Consider the following 22896-nt stretch of genomic DNA (forward strand, 5'->3'; position numbering starts at 1 on the left):
CTGCTTTTTGGGGCTCCATCTTCTAGTGTGAGTGGAAGTGGAAAAAGTGACTATGAAGGATGATAAACATGTATTTTAGCTGCTTTGTAAAGGATATTCATTTGGAACTTGTATTTCTCCTCCTTAAGCTTGGTGAGGTTTTTGCTAAGCAGGATAGTTTCAAGACATAGCTCAGGTGTCACCTCCTACAGAAAGACTTTCTTGGTACTTTGACTAGTTGTTAGCATTCTTTGTTCCCCTCCCTCTAATTAATGGGAATTTCCTTCATGTGTTTATTATTGAGTCATTTGTTCTCATGTTGCCTCCCTCCTAGGAGAATATAAGCTCTTTAAGCTCTTTGTGTCCTCTATGCCAAGCACAGAGCCTGCCACATAGTAGGAACTTAACACATGATAACTGGCACCATGATAAACAAGAACAGTGAAAACATAGAGCTACTTAATTCTCATTTTAATTTCCTTTTCTCTGAAAAGGAGAATGGCTTTTACATTGTCAATGACAGAACAAAATGAATAATAGGGAGTTGCTACCCATGATAAATAAGCAGATAAAAGAAAAACACTTGACTGGCCTTGATGAATTCAAATCACCTGGCCCAGAGGAGCTATGTCTTCAAGTTCTGAAAGAAGTGGCAGATGTGATTACTGAACCACTGTCAGTGATATTTGAAAGATTGTGGAAAATGGGAAAGGAACCACAAAATTAGAAAAAGGCAAATATCCGATTTTCAAAAACACACACAGAAGAGAATCTTCATACTTAAGTTAATGAGCTAGACATTAACTTCAGGAAAAATGCTAGAATGATCATTAAGACATAGCTGATGAACATCTATAAGGGGACATGGTGATTATAAAGACCCCATCTGACTTCATCAAGAATTGGATGTCAGATTAACCTGTTGGCAAACTCATAGATGAGGGAAATTCTATGACTCTAATTTATCTACATGTTTTGGCAAAACTTTTGCCTGAGAAGATTTGCTTGTCTGCCATTATGGTTTCATCTCAGGATATGAGACAACAACCAAATTCCTAAAAGATCTTGAGGTTTATATTTATAAATTCTGTGATCATTTACTTAATAGTCCATACTCAAATGCTCATGGCTGGATTGCATTTGTATTCCAGAGCAGAAAAAGTGGTCCAAACATAGGGGTGTATGCTCAATCTGTTTAACTTCCCATAAACCAAGAGTCACCATCACTCGGTGTTATAGAGGCCACTTATTTAGATACTTTTGAATACCTTAGGATTTTATCTGCATGCTGTAGTCCTTTAATTGATGACTACAACTCTTTGGCAATTCAATAATTGCTGTAGCAATCAGCATGTAATGAAGAGTCATTAACTGACCAAAAGTCATCAAGCATCAAAGATTGAGATGGAGAAGTCTTCTTACAGATCCTCCACCACCACCTTTTTTTTAATGTGAGGACGCTGAGGCTCAGAAAGATGAAATGATTTGCCAGAGGTCACACAGGTGATGGAACTAGGATTCAGACCTAGGTTCTATGCCTCTAAATATTGCATTCTCTCCACTGTACTATTCTGCTAGACTCATCCTAGGATGATATGGATATAATTTGTCCAGGGCACATACTCAAAGTCTTTCCAACCAGGCAAGACCTATCAGAGTTTCTATTCCATTAGTTTCCTCATCTGCAATAATAACATTAACCATGCCCACCTGATTGGATTGTTGTGAGAATCAAGCAAAACAACGTATATCTAGTATTTGGAGGGGGGAGTATTATGAAGTTTAGTTGTTGTCATCATCAATTCTGCTGCTGTTACATTTGACTATCATTTCTACACCACAATCAGGTAGGGCTTAAGTGAAGGGAAAGAACCACAGTGATCTAAGGTCATCTTGAGTACCCAGTGAATGCCATGAGGCTTTCTGCCTGGCTTCCAACTTCACTTTTCTTATTAGAATTCATCATGTATACTAGGAGTTACTTATCACAGTGGATGGTGGCTTGATTTGGACTGGTGACTACTTCTGTATTCCTAGTGCAACTACATGTCACTCAGTGAAGAAATACCATTTGCTAACTAATCCTACTTCCCGTCATCTGGTCCCAAGGGACTTAAGAATGTCATCTTTAATCAATGCAAAAAAAAAAACCAAACTTATTATTACTAGGTAAAAATACCCCACCACATGGCATGAATCCTTGTACAGTAATGGGGAAATGCTTGCAGAGTGCAAAACTGGATTTTCATGTAGGTCTTGTTGATACACAAATTACAGCTATCTCTATGCTTTTTGTCTTTAGTATTTCCAGGTGGTGGACAGCTCTGAGGGTTGCTGATGGATTGGCTCCCACTCCTATTGCACAGGCTATAAGAGCAGACACTTGAATGATTTTTTTTCCCTCCCTCTTCCTTTTGGTAAACAAAACAGAATGCCAAGGGGGAGAAAAAAGGTCATTTTTCAACAAAACAAAAAGCAGGAACATTTGCTTCTTCCCTCTGTTCCTTCCCAATGTCATTATTTATCACACCTAAAACAAAGGAGGCTGGCTGGCATCTCACAAAGGCTTGACAATGGCCACAGGGCAACAATTAGACAAACTTGAGAAGTAGATTTATTTTCATTACAATAGCTTCCTGCTCATTAAAAAATCCTGAGCTTTTAGACTCCTGGTTTGGATTCATTCAAGTTTCCCTAGAATATGCTTAGTCTCTGTTAGTAGACTGTGATGAAATAGCACAGATTTCTAGCAAGGATGGATAGTATCTAGTCTTGAGAAAATGAACGAGGGACTGAGAATATATAATGAATTGTTTATTCCAAATATGAAAAACTAAGATCTATCAGTACAAGTAGGATATTTAATTTTATGGTTCCCTAGCCAGTGCTTCTTAATTAGGTTCTTTTTGTTATGACTGCGGGGAATAGGACACTGCCCATTAGAGGAGCCACAGGGCAACAATGAATTTAATCTGAATTATAGATGATTTCTTAAAAATTCCTCCGCCTCCCCTTGTATTACTTCATGCACAATCTCCTTTCATTATATCCACAAGAAAGATTTCCAAGGCCCCAATCCATTTCCAGGTTATTTCTACGTGAAGGAGAAGAGTGTTTTAAAATTCTCTCTCTCTCTCTCTCTCTCTCTCTCTCTCTCTCTCTCTCTCTCTCTCTCTCTCTCTTTCTCTCTCTCATCATTGATTTTTTTGTTCAGAACTTATTGGCCCCCTTTGGTGCTGCTATTGACCAAGGCCCCAGCTATGGATGAGGTGCCACCACTGTGGAGCTAGGTCAGTCATTTGATATCTTCCAGGGGTTATGCTGGCTATGATGGCTCTCTTCCATACTGTTCATACTTGAGCCCAGGACTAGTCTTACGTATAGGCAAACCTGACGTTCCAAGGGTGTGGCAAAGGTTTTGTTGCTTCTCCCCAAACAGGTTTCCCATCACCATGTTTTACTGATGCCTGGACTTCCAACACTAGTTTCATTCCTTTAGCTCAAATTTTAGCTTTGAAATTGCTAATTTTTCTTAAGCTTTTCCCATTGGTTAGCTCTTCCAAGGACTATAACAACAACAGCAACAACAACAGTGCTTCTCTGAGGGTTTTGCCATCCTCCTTCAGCTGCCTTCTCCTGCCCCTCTTCCCTTGTATCACCTTATTTTTGCTTATATTTGTATACACAGTGCTTAGCATGTTGTTTGGAACATAAGCAAGGGCTTAATAAATTGTTGTTGACTTGACTATAATTATTCAGTAGAAATGAATTGCATATCTTTTCTTGAGGGTAGGTTTTACAAAGAGAAGAGGAGGAAGGAAACATCACAGAGTGGCTGAAAGGTTATACATAGGGAGATCAAGGAAGTTTGAGATATCTGGAATGCTGTATAAAGAGGGTATTTTGTTTCTTTTTGGTTTTTGTTTTTTGATTTTGATTTTTTGTATTTTTGATTTTGTTTATTGCAGATATGTGTAATGAAGGCAATAAGATGAAACCTGTCTTCTTCATCAAGCTTTTGTACTTTTTGCATGCCAGTTAGGAAGACTCTTTAGAGGGAGGTGGTTTTCATCGTGCCAGCCTTCCACGTGGCTCCTATATAGTTTGGAGACACAAGCTTATAATCAGCAATCAAACAGTGGTTACAAGAAATTTTCTAACCCAAATCAAATAGTTGTGTGAGATAATGGTAGTAAAAAGAATAGCATTTATATTAGCCTGGGGTATTCTGTTGCTGTTTCCCTTTGTTTTCTTTTCTAATTGTGATAACTCATAACCTTAGCAGTACACTAAAATATACGAACAGAGATAAAATGTTTAATCATTGACTAGATGAGAGCAAAAGATATCAGATAGCACCAAAGAACTGAAGCCCAACACACCATAGGCAGAAAGGAACTCAGTGACCATGAGATCAGCCAATACATTGAACATGGGTTGCTGAGCAAAGAATAATGGGATGATATCACTAGAGCATACAACAGTTACTGTGTAAGTTGCTCTAGCCATGTGTATGCTCTGTTCACACAGAATCCTAACTCTAATGTTCTGTATCTTCCATGGCCACTCACATTCCCTACAAGTGTATCCTCTAGGTATGTTCTCTGATAACAAATTTTTGTTTTATGTGTGCTTTTTCCCCATTGAATACCTCATGTGTGTATGGTAGCGAGTAGGGAATACTTTTTTTTTCCTAATCACTTTATTTGTTATGCTATTTGATTTCCAAATCAGAGAACACTCAAGTGATATTGAGCCAAGTGACTGCAGCAACGATTCAGACATGCACATCAATGTTACTTTTCCTAAAAGTCCCTAAAACTTTACTTGGAAAAAAAATCAGACCTGTGTTTTCATTGGCATATGTAATTCCCAGTGTGAAAAATCCCTCTACCGATGATACAGATCTGTAGATATTCCATACCTTATACTTTTAGAGTATTTCTTGGAATGCTAACAGATAAAATAACTCACCCAAGGTCACAGAGCTTGTATGTATCAGAGGTAGCAGCTGAACAACCTATGTCTTCCTGATTCCAAAGCCAGCTCTCTATCAACTACACCATACATATTCCCCTGAAAGTCAGTTGAGTTGGAGGGTACATTTTTCCTAGTTTCCTGGCCCCAAATGCATAGATAACCTGCCAATCACTACGAATTTCTTTGTGAAAATAAGCAGTTTAATCTTATGTACAGCAATCCTCAAGCATCCCTCTGTATTTCTGTTTGCCTGCAGATAACTATAAGATCTCCTTGTCCCTAAAACAGAGGCTTGCCTATGACTTTCCCCAGAATGCCTGCTTACTCCTTACATACAGGTGGCCCCAAACTGAAAATATCCTGACCAATCTAGGTCGCTGGTCCCCTGACATAAAGTCAGCAAAAGAAACAAGAGAAAGAGACATGGTGGTGTCAGCTTTTTCTCTGCGTACCAAGGGTGCTTTTCTAGCTTAGGATTATGAGTCCTAAGCAGCACACAAGAAATGCTAGTTGTGCTTCAGTTAGGAAATGCTTCCTGAGGACAAGGAGTAGTAAGTACTGTGAGTACTTCTAGTAAGAATAATTCCAACTCTTAAGTGCATGCCTAATCTACTATTCTCAAGGACAAAACAATGGAGCTTTTCCTTTTTCTTCTGAGCCTATCAGTATAGGACTGGTGTTCCAAGAACAAACATATTTCTTCCATCCGAGTAATCAATCTAGTTCAAAGGAGTCTAAAGAACACAAGGGTCTGAGTCGGACTTTGGTGACATTGTGTTCCCAGGAAGCAGAAACTCAATGAAAATCCCAATAACTAATCACTCCTTTGAGATATCTGTCCCAAACACGTGGAATGAAAAATACATTTTAGTGACTTCTTTTTCTGTCTTTTAAGATATCTGTGCCTGCATGGGAGATGAGGACTGCCAATTCCCCTGAAGCGATTCCATGCCTATGGAAGAGGGCTATCTCAGAGATCATTTGAATTTCGAAGGGGGAAACAACTGGCCCTTCTATTGGAATAAAATTTAAGAAAAATAGTGCCATGGATAAAGAGTCGGGAAGGCTTGGGTTCAAATCAAGCCTCAGATGCTTAGTAGCTGTATGACCCTGGGAAAGTCACTTAACCTTTCTATGCCTCAGTTGCCTTATCTGTAAAATGGGGATGCTAATAGTACCTAACTCATTGGATTGTTGTGAGGATCGAATGAGATAATAATCATAAAGGGCTTAGCACAATGCCTGGCACCTAGGAAGGACTATATATGTGATAATTATCATTATTAATAATTATTTGACCCTAGGCAAATCACTTAACCTTTCAATGTCAAGGCAACTCTCCAATAGCAGAGCAGGTGCCAGTCTGTTTTGATTGAGGGAGTTTCCTCATTGTAAGCTCCTTATACCAAAGAAATCACACATCTGTTCTAAAAACTTGAATAAATGCTGAAGCCTTATTGTAATATGACCTATTTTTTTTTAACACTGTGGTATATTGGAAAGTACTCATTATTGGGAGGTAAGGAATCTAAATTCTAGCCCTAGCACAGCCGCAAAGATACCATCTCAGACCATTCTAGGACTCTGGGTTGTTGTCATTGTTGTTGTTTGTTTGTTTGTTTATTTGTTCTGTAAAATGAAGTGGTTGGACTTGATAAGTACTAAGCTTTAATATTTGATAAATTGATACAATTCAGCACAGTAATAATCTATCTTAACACTATCTAAGCACCAGAAGAACTTAAACAAAATCTTACCCAGAATCTTTGAACCCATGATGTCAGGGAACTTAGAAAACATCTATTCCAGCTTCCCAATGAGAGCAAGAACCACCCCCCATAGCATTTCTGAGCATTGCTTAAATATATCCAATAAGGGGGAAACCACTATCTTATAAGATGACACTTTGTACTGAACATTTCCCTTGTGTTTCTCCCTGTATTCTTTCTTATACTGTCTAAATTTTCTTCCTTGCAACATCTACTCACTTGGTCCCGGTCTTAGTAGGCTTACTCAAGTCAGCTTCTCCTGCTGCAAACCTATCTTTCAACAGCTCTTGGATGAAGACAGGGGCAATGTCCTTTAACCAAACCCTGAAGGGTACAGTTTTTAAATTTTCCTCTAACTTTGTATCCCCTCTTAAGTTTGTCATCCTTAAAATGTACTTTTCAGCACTACAGAGGGGTGGAAATATGGACCAGCAAGAATAAGTAAATTATTCGAGACCATAGAAATATTATGGGATAAGGCTGAAAGCTTGAACCCAGGTATATTGCCTCCAAAGCCTATGTTCAGTGGTCTTTACCATGATACTTCTACAATACTGACTTGGAGTCAGAAGACTTGTATTTATGTCCTCCTTCTGCTAATTAATAGATATGTGGCCTTGAGCAAAACACTTCCCTACCCAAGATTTTAATTTCTTAGGAAATAAGAGATATGTATGAACATAATATAAGGATCAAAAGTAGAATTTGTTAGGGAAAAAGGAGCAGGGGTGGTAATCATGATCTCAGACAAAGTTAAGGTAAAAACAGATTTAAGCAAAAGAGAAATATAGGGAAACTACACTATGTGTCAGCCATATTCATCAATATTGTTTTGGACAATTTAAAACAACTGGACAGTATAAGGTGGGAATATTGCTGTGGTCTAGGAAATGATGAGTTGGTGGACTTGGAAAATTATGTAAAGATTTGACTTATGAAGGCAAAAGTTATCCGCCCTCAGAGAAACAGAGGACAAATTAGTATGGTATGGTCTTACATGGATGCATATGAATGTATATGTCTATATGTGAGTATGATTGTAGATATCTAAATATATGTACTTGTAAGTGTGTGTGTGTGTGTGTGTGTGTGTGTGTGTGTGTGTGTATCCTTTCTTAATTGAAGCCTTCTTGGGGGAGGGAGGGAGGAGGAAAAAAGGATAAAGTAAAAAGTACACAGCAGAATACAAAAGAAAACTTACAAGGAAGCAAAGAAAAGATGGACAGGTTTCAACATAATGTGTAGTAATTTATTACATAAGCTTTCTTGAAATGGAAATTTGTTGCTGTATATTTTGAATCCTCTGTCATGTTCTGCTGTGCACATGGTAATGCTTTTTTTTCTTTTCTTATTTCATATTATTTTAGTATTTAAGTTTGTTTCTTTTTCTTTTCTTATTTTGCATTTAAGTTTAAAATTTCAAAATAAAATTACAAAAAAAAAAGATTTTAATTTTTTTCATCAACTAAAAGGGATTAGGTTAAATGATACCTAAAGATTTTTCCAGCTCCTCTAAATTCTACAAATACATTTTAATCACCACACTGAAACTATTTTCCTTTTATTTAGGCATGGGGGGTTATAGTGGGCAGGTATGTGGCATAGTGGAAAGAGAACTGGTCTTGGAATCAGGAAGACTTGAGTTCAAATATTACTTTGCATACTTACTAGCTGTGTGACCCTGAGCAAGTCACTTAACCTTTATTTATCTCAGTTTTTTCACCTATAAAATGGTAACAATAATAGCACCTACCTTCCAGGGTAGATGTGAGGCTCAAATGAGATAATATTTGTAAAGCACTTTGCAAACATTAAAGTATTAAATAAATCCTAGTTATTAATAGTTGTAAAGAGTGATGGATTTTAAATCAGAAAACCAGGGCTTAAATTTCAACTCTGCTTCTCATTACCCTGAGGAAGTCACTTTATCTCTTTGGCCTCAGTTTCTTTATTCACAAAATTAGGAGTTTAGACCAGTGCTTGGTACAACTAAAAATCTATAATGCTATTAACATAGTTGAAAGTTGCATTAGTTTCTTTTGGCTAGAGCTTTGTAGCAAATCACTTAACAGCATCGCCCATGCTGAACATGGTGGGTAATAATACTAATCCTAATTAATAATACTAATGACTAGCATTTATATAGCACTTTAAGGCTTGAAAATCACTTTTCATGTGTTAGCCCATTTGTTCTTCATAACAACTATGTGAAGTAGGTATACAGTACCATATATATATATATATATATATGTATTTGTGTGTGTGTGTGTGTGTGTTTAGTAAATGCTTATTGATTGATTGATTTCTTTTATAGATGAGAAAACTGAGGCTACTCATTCATAGTCATACAGCTAGTAAGTACCTAAGTCAGGATTTGAACCCTGGGCTTCCTTTCTCCAAGTCCAGTACTTTATCCACCTAGCCACTTCATAACAAGTACTTATTAAATACTTGTTATTGAATAATTGATTTTAGCTTTAAAATATTGTGATTCTATAAAGATGAATTTCTGGTCTCCTTGACTCATTCTTTTACACAAACAAGACCATAAAATTATAGAATTTCCCTTTATATAATTGTAACCATATCAAACAATCAAGAGCAGATGAAATAAGGCAATTAATTGTCAGACTCAAACTGCTCTTATATCTACCCTGTCCCAAAGAGATAAAAAAGCATAGGGTGCCACTTCTTCTTGGCACCTCTGAAGACTGTTGAGTATGGATGGAGCAGAATTGAAAAGTCAGGTTATTATCACAACAATTTATATTAACCATGATTGTTAAACATGATAACATAACAATAAAAAATAGCATGGCATAATTACAAACACAATAGAATTATGTATTAATATATCACTATTTATGATTACATTTCTTATTATTAATAATATAAACAACATTAAAATAATAATTAATAAGATCATTCCTAGTACTTGCCAAATTTTATCTCATTTGATCCTTACAACCCTGCAAGGTAGGTGCTATTCTTCATTTTACAGATGAGGAAATTGAGGAACACAGAAATTAAGTGACTTGCCCAGGGTCTCAGCTAATAAGTGTCAGAGGCAGGATTTGAACTCAGGTCTTCCCGACTCTAAGTCCAACACTTTCCACTGTGCCTTTTAACTGTTCCCATAGGAGCTGAAACAATAGATAAAGTTCAACTAGGGTCCCCTCTCAGTCATCATCATAATAATCTTTGTCTTATTTTGACTCTACCCATGGTTTTCTCTAAGCTTGTGTCTTCCAAACTGGAAAGTAACCTCAATCAGGAAAAATTTGAGTTTGGTCCATATCCCTCTAAAGTCCCTTACCTTCATTTGGTAACAACCTTTGATGCTCATTTTTTCCCTATAGAAATAGCAATCAGACCACTCTCCACATCCAAATTCTGTATGTAGCTTTATCATGTGTGTTTCTCCTTTGAGAAGGTCTGATTATGCAGCAAATACAATCCTGGATTTGGAGTCATGATGATCTGAGTTCAAATCCTGCCTCAGACATTTACTCTCTAGGTGACCCTAGCCAAGTCAATTCATCACTCTGTGCATCAGAGTGATTTACTCATCTGTAAAACAGGGGAGTTGGACTTAATGGTGCTAAAGTTCACTTCAACTCTAAATATATGATCTAATGCTGTCCATTAAAAGACCAAGGTCCAAGGCCACCTTAAGTGTGTGAATGCTTTAAAAAAAAGTTCCTGTCAACTCAGTGGTCCTCACTTCTATGATCTGAACAAAGAGCCTAGGAGAGGAGGCAAAGAGGATCCAAGGCAAGGAGAATTCATATGTTTCTCTGTGGAATTCATACATTCCTCAAGGTCCACTAGAGAGACAAGGAAATTATACTATTCAATATGGTACATGCATAGGCACTCCTGCTTCATCTGAAAATCACATTGAGAGATTTTCAAGTTAATTTTCACTCCCTCACCCCACCTTGAATGCCTTCCTTCCTCAGAATCTAGAAGTGAGTCAAAGGATACCCCTTTAATTAAAAAAAAATCAAACTGGGAGGGGAAGATCCTCAGAGCTGCTGGCCAATAGAGAAATAGTTACTATTTACATGCAGTTTGACCCTGGAGGCCCAAAAAATAACCATTAAGTGGTGCTTGGACAGGGACCTATTGTTGTCAAACCATGAGATCCAGAGTAAAATGGGTTTAAGTCTTGGTCTTTGAGAAATAATTCTAGCCAGTAAACCCCAGGTTAACTAGGTAACTTAAAAGGGCTAAGGTCTCCCACTGAATCCTGGGCCATCTCCAGGAGTCCTGATCAATATCTGGCCACTGGACCCAGATGGTCTGGAGGAGAAAGTGAGGCTGGTGACTTTGCACAGTTCTTCCTCACTCAAATCAGTCAATTGTAAGTCATGTCACCATCTCCCTGATGTCATGGTCCTCTTTGAGAATGAAGAACAAACTGCAGCAATCACAAAAATCCTCAGAATATTGCTCTTCTGCAAAAGCTCAAGTCAAATGCCCCCTAATCCATGAACTCTAGAAGCTAGCCTAGGCTGGAGTGCTCTTGATTTCTCTGAATTCCTCCTATAGAACCTATTGCTTCTACCACTCATTCAGTAATTATGTTCTCTCTCTCTCTCTCTCTCTCTCTCTCTCTCTCTCTCTCTCTCATTCTCTCTCTCCTCTCTCTCTCTCTCTTTCTAATTTTGTCTGTGTGTGTGTGTGTGTGTGTGTGTGTGTGTGTGTGTCTGTGTGCTTTGTTCCCAATTCACACAAAATTCCTGAAGGACATGGACCATGTCCTAAACTTCTTTCTAACCACAAGAGCCCTTAACACTTGGACTCAAACATACAACACCCTCAATAAAAGTTTAAAGATGATAATAACTCCTAGCATTTATATAGTGCTTTAAGTTTTTCAAAGCCTTTTACAAATATTATCTCATTTGATTCTCACAACAACCCAGTTAAGGTAGGTGCTGTTATTCTCCCCATTTTATAGTTGAGGAAACTGAGGCAGACATAGTAAAGTGACTTGCTCAGGGTCACAAAGCTAATAAATGTTTGAAGTAGGATTTGAACTTGGGTCTTCCTGACTCCAGGCCCACTACAACCACCTAACTGCCTATGGCAAAGATACCTGTGATTGTGTCACTTAAAGAAGTCCTCTTAAGAATTTTCTCAAATTTTCTCCTCAATGACTTACCTACCAGAGCCAAAAATATCATTGAATGTTATAGCACCTGCCTCTTAAGATTGTTATGAGAATAAAATAATTTGCCCAGGGTAATACAGTTAGTAAGTGTCTGAGGCCAGATTTGAACTCATGAAAATAAGTCTTCCTGACTCCAGCTCCATTACTTTATCCAGTATGCCACCTGCTGCCCACTGTTTAAATACACATACCACTTAATGTATATATTCACATTACTGCATTTATACATACCCCTTTAATACTTTAATACAGATGTACTACTGATTTCATTAGTATGAGGATTTCCCATTGAACAAACTCCCTCTACCATTGTGAAGTACTTCCTAAGTCTTAAAGTACTGTATAAATGCTATTATGTCATTTATTATTAATGGCAATGTTATTATTATTAATCCTGGCCTAGGGGAAAGCTATAGGGAAGAATTCTGCCCCCCTCCCCAATCTCTATTTCTCCTAAGGGGTAAGCCATGGTGTCTTAACCAGTTGCAGCAGCTGCAAAGCTACTTGCTATGTGAGAGGCCAATTCTATGGTAAAACAAGGGCTGGTTTTTAATCCTGCCTTAGTGTAGCTTTCAGGCAGGTGTCAAATTTGCCCCTGATAGTGTGACAAGAATGGACTACAGAAAGGGAGAGGAGGCTGTATCTGATTAGAGCTGTATCTAAGTGAACAACTGAAATGCCTTCTTCCCACCCAGGGAGCAGGAAGAGCTGAATGCAGCAAATACCTCAGCTAAGTTCCTTCTTGCCTCACTGAGCAGGTGATGCATGGGGCCAAAAGTCTTCCTAAGTTCACTGGCAGGTCTATAATTAGCTCCCTGCTCAGAGCAGATTCCTGATTTTCCTCATTTTGCCCTAGTCAGCATAGATCTTCAGAACAAGGGTCTGCTGGAGCCACATGGCTTAGCATACTGTATATTTTTTATTTGAGGGTCAGGTTGGCAATTGCTATTATAATTATTATACTATCAAATGCTAGCATTACTATGTAATATGTGCTTATATATATAGCTATACATATATGCACATATATATGTATATCTTAATTATTTTGCTGTTCAGTTGTTCCATTCATATCTGACTTTTCATGACCTCCATTTGGGGTTTTCTTGGTAAAGACACTGGAGTAGTTTGCCATTTCCTTCTCCAGCTCATTTTACAGATGAGGAAATTGAGGCAAACAGGATTAAGTGACTTTCCCAGGGTCATACAGCTACTATGTGTCTGAGGCCAGATTTGAACTCAGGAAACTTAGTACTGGAACCTGCTCACTATTAAATAAACATACCGTTTAGTATATAGAGCCCATATTATTACATTTATACATACCACATTAATACTTTAATACAGACATACTAATGGCATACTGAGAGGTTAAGGGAGGTCCTTGGTCACAGAGTCAGTATTTGTCAGAGGCAGGACTTGAATCCAGGCTTTTCTGGCTATGAGCCTGGTTATCTATCTATCCACTAGAGGACATACTATTGTTATTACATAATATTAATGATTAATATTTATATTGCACTTTCAGGTTTGCAAAGTACTTTCCTAAAAACATGCCTGCAAGATATGCAGTACAAGTACTATTTCCACCACCATCACTTTTTAATTTTTTCTTCCAAATGAGAAAACTAAAGCTCAAAGAAGTTTTGCCTAAAATTGCATAGCTAGCAAGTATTTGACATGAGCTACAATTCCAGTTCTCCAGATGCTGTGTTGTACGTGATTTTCACTTTCACAGTCTGAGATACTCCCCAGAAAAGCTCCATGGGCAAGTGAGGGGAGGGGTGGAGGGGGGAGAAAAAGAGAGTGGAGAGGAGGGGAGAGAGTGGAAGAGAGACTAAGAGAGAGAGAGGAGAGAGAAACTTGGCCAATATCATTTTGGAGTATTGCATTATAGCTTATGGGACTGAGAACATTACAAGTCATAGAAAAACAAAGGTCCCTTGTCCCTCTAGAGGAAAATAGAACTATTTTCTTCTTTCTCTTCTTATTTGGGGTATGGGGGAAATTGTTGTAAAATTAGCAAAATAGATATAGAATAAGAAAATTATCCAAAAATATCTGAAGGGCCACCAAATGACAAAAGGATTTTACTTATTTGGATGGACCCAGAGATCATATCCGGGAGTATTAGTGCAAGTTTCAGGGACAAAGATTTCATTTCTGTGTTGGGTGGGGGGAATCTTCCTAACAGAGTTTTTTTTTCTTTTGTTTGTTTTGTTTTGTTTTTTAAATGGAAGACTGCCTTGGGATATAATGCACTCCCTACCAATGAAAGTCTTCAAGTGGAAGTTGAATGGTCACTTTATAAGGTATAATGTAGAAAGAATTCCTGGTCAGGTATTGGTTCAGCTAGATAACCTCACAGGTCACTTCTGAAACAGAATTCCTTTGATTCTATGGTTCTAACTTCAGAAAAGAAAGGAATTCCTGACATAGAGAGCTGTCAACTTTGCTCTGACCTGCATGTAAGGCCTAGGGGGCTGAGATTCTGGCCTCAAGCCAAGACCAACATCTATTCAACTAAAGAGTTCTGGGTGAGATCTTTGGGTGTGGGAATGGGAGTAGGGGTAGGAAGGATCTCTGAATTTCAGATCCCATCTTGCTGAGCCAACTGCATGTGAGCTCATTCATTTGCTTTAGAAGGAGGAAAGCTTGAGTCACCCCACTGAAATTTGGACTTTTAGATTCAAGGAACTAAACTTCTCAAAATGAGTGAAGAAAAAAAAGACACCTCAGTACTGAATGTATAGATTAAGGAACAGAGGAGGAAGAAAGAAGGAAAAAAAGAAACAATAGAATTAATTCTCAAGGCTCTTAACAGAGAAACAAGTCATTTAGCATTTTTAACAATATTTAGCTTTTCAAAATGAGATGAGTAGAATCCTATCAAGCTGTGTTTTCAGTTTGGAGGCAAGCCCTATGCCACAAGCTGGCATATAACCCATATATATCCTCATAGAATCCTGGATACTGTATCTACATATGTGTGTGCATGTAGGAGTGCATGAGGTGTTCAGGAGGGTTAGCAGCTCTAATGTGAGGGCTTGCTGAGACCTTTTGAGGGATGCTTATCCACCTTTGTTGTCCACCTATCACTTAACTTTCACCTGTGTCTCCAAGAAGCTGTAGCATGTGCAGTGGCCCCACCCAAAAAACCTTCTTAGCTGGAGGACTAAACCAGGTTGAAGGTAACTGATGGGCTTCAAAGGCATTGTGAAGTATGAGGATGACTACTCAAAGCATGAGCATCATTGTAATTTTTTTTATATGTCCTTGAAGGGATGAATCTATATACATGTGGACACTGCTGTTGTACATCCTTCACACACAAGACATCACACCACGATTGCATCAGCTCTCTTCAAAAAATGAAGGATATCAAGTGTTTTATATTTTACCTCAGCAACTGGATGCTCATTAGATAGAGTTCTGGGCTTGAAGTGAGGAAGACCCAAGTTCAAATCCAGCCTCAGACACTTACTAGCTCTCTGACTCTGGGCAAGTCACTTAGCCTCCATCTGCCTAAGTGTCCTCAACTGTAAAATGAAGATAATAACGGAACCTCCCTGTTGTGTTGTTGTGAGGATCAATACAATGATATTTGTAAAATATTTAGCACAGTGACTGACATATAGTAGGTGCTATATAAATGTTTATTCCCCACTACATACAACCATACTGCTTGTGCTCTGGCCATCATCCCCATCTCACATGGGATCCTGGACCATTAAAGGCTATGAATTTGTCTCTGATGGGCTACACTTAATATTTCTCTACTTGAATAAAATGGTTTATTCTTTGTAAGTTTTATACCTAGTGTCTGGCAATTAATAGGGGGATAATAAATATTTATTGATTAAGAATGGGATTTTTTTTTCTTTTTTTTACAGAGAGTTCTCTATTCCAGTCATTCTCAAAATGTGGGTCTGGGGACTCCTTTTGGGGTATGTAATATCATAAAATTAAGTGAGACTGAGATTTTAATTTCTAATACAATAAATATCAATAGATATAATCTACCTTAACAAAAGCTTTATGGAGATCCTCAATAGTTATTAAAAGTATAAAGGGGTCCTCAGACCAAAAAGTTACAAGTCTAGACCATCAAAGGCTATAAGTTTATCTCTGATGCACTACACTTAATATTTCTCTACTTGAATAAATTGGTAACTGATGACTAATCTCAGAACAAAAATAAACAAACAAAAAAACTTTTAACAAAGTATGACACTAAACCATGTTTTGATTCATTATGCTCCTTAAAGAGAAGAGTAGCCTATTTGGTACAGGCGCTGTGCCTTAAATATGTCTTAAAACCACCCTTATGTATAAACGAAGTCCCAGTAGATGTTATTATTTATGAATATGTGAAGAGGTCTACAACCATGGAATAGCCTACCACTGCCTTTTTTCCACTTGGGAAAAAATAGAAGAAAGTTAGAAGAAGATTTAGTACCTGTTTTCAACTCTATCACTTATTTCAATAGCATTCCCCTCCAGGAATTCTTGCCTTTAAATATATATATATATATATATATATATATATATATATATATATATAAAATATTATTATATATTATTATCATGTGTTGTATCATATATTATCATATTATACATAGCATCTTATATTATTGTATTATATTAATATATTATACTATACATAATAATCATATAATATTAATACTCTGTTATATAATTAATATGACAATATATTATATAATATAATTAATATTATATGTATTAGTCCACTTCCTCCTCTTCTTCCCATTCATTCATTCATTCAATTCAATAAGCATTTACTAACATGTTCCATGTTCTAAGCATGGCGATGGTAATACGCATTTAAAACAAAACAGTCTCTTAAGGAGCTTACATTCTGCTGGAGGGGGAGGGGAGTACCAGTAGACAGTTAAGTAAAAGTAAAATGCATTCAAAGTAATTTCATGAGTGAGGGTACTAGCAATGGGTATAGGTGGGTGGGAGAATCAGGATGACCTTTCAATAGGAAGTTATGCTTGAGCTGAAACTTGAAGGAGCAGGAGAGGAGGGAGCATACATAGCTCTTCTCCTAATTTTTTGGCTTTGTCGAGAATCTTGTAAGTACTGCCACTGTCAACACAGATCGCAAATACTCTGTGACTTTTTTGCATGAATTTAGCTTCTATTTGTCAACTTATCATTTGAAAAGTCATCATTTACTATCTTTTGGTTATATTTTTGGTCATTGTGATAGAACTGTCAGTCTCTCTTCATGAAATAGTTTCGGCTCATCCTTCTTCCTTCTCTCCTGCAACAAGGATTAGTTTTCCCTAAGGAGACAAATTGATCTAGAACTTGGTCAGCCTCTGTTTGCCTGACACAATTTCCTGGTCACCTAAAGATATTAAAAGTAACATCCACATGCAGCCGTTCTCTGACATGAAATTTCTGAAGATCGTGTGATTTGTCATGTCCTTTACCACATCCTGCTCTGATGGTATTTCTATATTGGAGATGGGGAACCCCATCCAGAAAAGCTATATGCCAATATGTCCTTGTTGCATAGCCTTGCTGTGTTAGGGCAAAGACAACCTTCTTTCATTAACTATCCAATAGCTTGTGAGCACCTCATTTCATCCCAACTTCAAACCTGAAATGTGAGAGTGCTGACTTTATAGGTGAAACCAACAGTCATACCACAGAGCAAATTATGGCTATTTCTTCCTAAGCTACCTGCAGTATCTTTCTAGAACCTTTATAATTGCTAACAGTCTATCTTGAACCACTTGCATATTAAAATGATACTTGAAAGAAGAAAAAAAATTCAGAAGACTCTTCTTAGTTTAAAAAAAATGTGGCAGAATTTTGAAAGAAAACTCAGGCCATTTAACTATAAATCCAATAGTCCTTTCATTGAATTTTTGCTGCCTCTGGGATTGGTGTATAGTGATCTTGTTGACAATGTCACATCACCCCTCTAGGAATCACTTTCTTACTCTATCAAATGAGTAGGTCTTTTCCAAATTTAAAATTCTATATGTTAAAAAAATAGGGCAACACAAAAACAAGGTGGCAATAGGGTTAGCCTCTAAGTCAAGAGGACTTGGATTCAAGTTCTGTCTCTCGGATACATAATGGCCATATGACAATAGAGAAGGTTCAGAAACTCTCATAACTTCCAGATTATTTTTAAAAATTAAAAGTTGTAAAAAGGTGCTAATCTGCATTGATAGAAGGTGTTTTCTCCCTGGGGGCTCCCTACACCAATGAAAACAGTTATATTCAAATAAACATTTTCTAAGTTAGGGACTACTTACCTTAGAAACAGGAAAATTCAGGATAATGAGAAAAAATAAGTGAGATCCTCTCTTTCAAGTTTACCTTTAGTTGACAATGGTATTCAACAAAAAGACAATTATAATACAGCAGCAATAATAGTAATAAAAACAATTCCCTATGACCAAGTTGGATGTAGACCAAGACTGCAAGGATGATTCAACAATAGGAAAATAGCTAAAACAAATCATTGTTTTAAAACAAATCTATCTAAAACTACATGATTATGACCATAGATGAAGATAGTCTCTGATAAAATAGTACACATCTTTATGCTAAAAACCCTACAGAGCATAGGCATAAAAGGTACAATTTTAATATGATTTTCAAAAGCAACCATCCAAAACTAGGTTGGAGCAGGTCACAAAAGGTAAAAGAAATAATTTTGATTTCACAAAATTGAAAAGCTTTTTCATGAAGAAAATCAATACATGAAAGAAAAGAAGGGAAGCAAGAATATCTTTGCAGAAGATATCTATGATAAATGACTGATACCCATCATATATAGGGATATCATAGATTAAGATCTAAAAAGGACCTTAGAAGTCATCAAATCCAACCCCCCCCTTATTTACAGATGAGGAAACTGAGACCCACAGAGGTTAAGTTACTTCACCAAGGTCACACAGCTAGCATGTATCTGAGGCAGGATTCATACTCAGGTATTAATTCTATCTCCAGTACTCTTTCCAGTGCACTGGGATACAACCCAAGTGAAATAAATGTATTTGATAATTATGTATGACCAAGAGTCAGTACTGAATAAATAAGTTATCAAAGGATTTGACAAAAATTTCTGATAAGAATAAAAAAACTATAATTATATGAAAGATTGCTCCAAAACCCTCCATAATAGGAGAAATGCAGGTTAAAATAATTGACTTTTTGAATCATTTTCAGCTAATTAGCAAGAACAACAGAAGAGAGAAATAGCCCCATTAATGCACTGTTGGTAGAACTGTGAATTGATCCAACTGTTCTTGAAATCAATTTGTAATTATGCAAAAAAAAAACCACACAGACAACCAGCAGCTAAGCTGTTCAGACCCTTTGATCCACACATCTCACTGCTAGGCATATATCCCCCAAAAGAGAAAGAGACAGACAGAGAGACAGAGAAACAGACACACACACATACACACACACACACACACACACACACACACACACACAGAGAGAGGAGAGAGAGAGAGAGAAGAGAGAGAGGTTCCTTATATACTTAAATATTCATAATAACCCTTTTTGTGGTAGCAAAAAACTGGAAACAAGATAACCATTCATTGATGGGGAATGGCTAAACAAACCATGACATATGAATGTAATGGAATTCTTGTTGTTGTTTGCCCTTCATTCTTAAAAAGGACCAATGGCATCAGCAGGATGATGTCTTAACTTGTGGCTAAATTGGATTTAAGTGAGATAGAGCTGTGCAAAGTCATCAGCCTCACTCTGTCCTCTAGAGTGTCAACCCCAGAGTTCAATCTAAGAAAGACAAACAGAATTAGGTTGTATGTGTGTTTTATTTCTCTCAAGTTGGCAGCATGCTTGCAGAGCTGCAGTCAGAATTGAGCTGGCTTTGGGGTTAGGCTGCACAGATTATAAAGACAAAAAACCCCCCACAAAGCTGGGTGTGAATGGCCATGTCATGGTCCAATCAGGTACTGCCACTGGGGGTTTGATTTTTACCAGGAAGAGGGTGTTTCACAGAAGTCACAAGATGCCCTAGGGTACGTGGAACAAGGAAAAGAGTCAGGCTGAAAAGACTCTGAGGTCCTGGAACTAGGGTGTTTGTGCTAGTTCTGTTTGTTAGAGCTGGTATAACAGGCTTAAGTCAGTTCTATGGTTACTGGCATAGCAGAGGGAGTTCTGGGTCCACCAAGATAACACTAGAAAGGATCTCTGGTATGTCAAGCTCAAGGGATGTTCAGTCTGCCTCCTGATTAGGTGATTCTGATTCCCAGGTTAGTCTGGCCTCCTTTGGATAATAAGGGAGCTCAAGCAATTAAGGTGGTCAGTAAAGTCATTGACCGTTTCATTTCCACAAGAGTCATCTAAATCCGGTGACATGGTGATGGGTGGTAGCCTGGGATGCAGTGGGTGACCTTGGTCTTTCTAAATTAAGATGCTTTATAGGCTTCAGTTTGCCTGAGGTGAAGCCCTTTCAATGACTAAGGACTAGGTAAGAATTGAGACACAAATTGGACTTATTTACCATCACAAAAATGTCAATCTGGAAAGGGAAAACCCTCAAAAGTTTCTTAAACTTTCTTATATTCTTTCCTTTGAATGGAGTAGAATCATCCCCTAAGCAGAATATAAGGAATTCAAATAAACATGGAGACACTTTTATGAACTAATTCAGAGAGAAATAAAAAGCAGCAGGAAAAAAATATACAAAATGATCATATACATACAAATAGCATATATGTGTATGTATACATATATACATACAACATATATGTATATGTGTATTGTGTATGTATATATCTATATATATGACAATTAGACAGCGCTTAAAAGCTATAGAATTACAATGACCAATCTTAGCCCTGCACATAATATGGGAGAAAGCACTTTTGTACTTTTCATGGAAAGTAGTAGAGAATTATCAGTATGGTGTATTGCATACACTATCAGACATGGTCATTGTATCAATTTGCTATTGTTGTTCATGTTGTTGTTACAAAAAAACAGTTGGTGGGTAGGGTATATCTGGAAATGGGTATCAGTAAAACTTTAAAACAAAACAAAATAAATTGTGCTCCAAGGATATTCAATAAAATTTAATAGATATTTCTAATGTGCCTACAACATGCAAGGTGTTATAGTAGGTGCTGTGGATTCAAGGAGAAGAAGGAATAGCATGCCTTCAAGGAGCTGACATTCTACTGGATGGGTACCCAATAAGCAATCACAAAGCAATTTCAAGAAAGAAAGCTTTCTAAGAGGTGCAAGGAGTTGGAGTGAGAGTGGTGAGAGATCAGCAAAGTCTTCAGGGAGGAGATTGCATCTGAGCTATGCCTTGATAGAAGCTGGGTAGTCTTGGAGGGGAAGGTGATGAGGGACTGAATTTGAATTTCAGAACAGTCTTTAAAAGTCCTTGACCAAACCTGTGGTCCTACTTATTTCTTACGATTGTCATTCTGATCTCCCAAAAATGCTAAGTATTCTTAGAACAGGTCTCTAAAAAATGAGACATTTCTCCTCCCTACATATGCTTTCATAAATATGTAAACCCAGTTGTACATTTCTTGCTTCCACTTGTCTTGAAAATACCAACTAGAATAAGCATAGAAAGAGAAATTGGTCAAGGCATATGTTTCAGGACAACACAGCATTAATCCTAGCCGTTTGCTTGCTTCATAATTAAATTGAAATACCATTCCGCAAAAGACATATCTTCCCACACAGAGAAGGGTGATAGATTTTAAATGTTTCTAAATGAAGTATTTACCACGAAAGGCCTTTAACCTTCAGAGATGCACTTTTAGAATTAAATCCGACATTTGAATACAATAATAAAGAGAGGGAAAACAATATTACCTGGTAAGACAGTATGAAAATCCAATTAAGTTGTGAATTTTAATTTCCTTGCCTGCCTGGGTTTGCTGCTCAGTGAAAAGAATGAAAATGTAAATGGCATTTCTGCATTTTATCTACATAATCCAGAGGCAGGAGTATGCTGTTATGCTTATTTTGCTGACTGATGATAAAACCCAATAGAGTTGTGACAAAAACGTGTTGTAAATGAGCAAATAATCAAAATTGAACATCTTTATATTCTGATCTTTCATTAAATTATAAAGAAGTGCTGGTCTAAAGAGATTAATTTTTACAAAAGGGGTAATTAATTTTACTTAGCATTTGCTTAATAGCACAAGTCTCCCAAGAAAGAGAAAGCATTTCAGACACCAAGCCTAGAGTGAGGTCATCCCTGTATGACTGCTGTGGGAACTCTAAAAGGGATCTAGACCTAAATGACAGCTAGATGAACCTAGAATGTCATCAAGATTAAGGCTGTCTATTCAATGTATAAAAGAACCAACCAATCAAATGTGATCTAATCATTTGGGACCTTAAGGACTCCCAAATTCCAGTTGTTTGATGGGATTTGTTTCTTTTTAACTACTTGATATGACCTCAGGCAGTGTAAAAGTTCTAATGATGAATCATGCAGAGCTTATCCTTCTGGTCTACTTTGCAATGGATGCCCTCATAGCTTTAGGTTAATCATGCAAACTAATCCATACTAATATATTCATGATGAAATCATGAATTATTGATGGTTTGGGTGAGGAGTGGTTCTTGAAGTTGTACCATATAATGATTAGTTAAAGAAAATGGGGATATTTAGACCAGACAAGACTTGAAGAAGATATGTTAGCTTTTGCTTTGTCCCATGGGTTGAATTAGGAGAAGCAGGCAGAATGGATGAATGAATGAATGAATGAATGAATGAATGACCACTCATTAATACGGAGAGCCATCACATAGATATATGGATTGTGGATAGATGTTGGAATAGATACGTAGACGGACAGATAAACACATTGATAGATATAAGGGTGATGACTAGGGAGGGGAACCAGAATACAAACTTAAGCATAATGGGGTAAACACTTATAGTCTCTAACACCCAGGAGGCTGAGGCTTGCAGATAACTTGAGCTCA

The sequence above is a fragment of the Phascolarctos cinereus genome, unplaced genomic scaffold, assembly GCF_003287225.1.
Source record: "Phascolarctos cinereus isolate Bilbo 61053 unplaced genomic scaffold, phaCin_HiC Scaffold_4;HRSCAF=312, whole genome shotgun sequence".
NCBI lineage: Eukaryota > Metazoa > Chordata > Mammalia > Diprotodontia > Phascolarctidae > Phascolarctos > Phascolarctos cinereus.